The following is a 304-nucleotide window of genomic DNA, read 5'->3' as shown; positions in this document are numbered from 1 at the left end:
ACACACACACACACACACACACACACACACACACACACACACACACAGAGAGACAACCGAACACCGGGTTAAAACATAGACTCACTTTGTTTACACAAGTGAGTCAAAAAACTAAAACAAACAACAACAACAACAACAACAACAAAAACCCCACATGTTTACAAAAAAAGGCCGAATGAACACACGGACTGGTGAGTGAAACATTATTGCTAATTCTTTTCGCCCGTGAGTGCATGTCTAGTAACGAGGGGCGGAGGGGGGGTGGGGGGGCTGAGAGATAGAGAGGGGGGGGGGCGGCAGAGAG

The sequence above is a fragment of the Babylonia areolata genome, chromosome 8 (genome assembly GCF_041734735.1).
Source record: "Babylonia areolata isolate BAREFJ2019XMU chromosome 8, ASM4173473v1, whole genome shotgun sequence".
Classification (NCBI taxonomy): domain Eukaryota; kingdom Metazoa; phylum Mollusca; class Gastropoda; order Neogastropoda; family Buccinidae; genus Babylonia; species Babylonia areolata.
The sequence above is the reverse complement of the archived record's forward strand: the minus strand, read 5'-3'. Positions refer to the sequence as shown.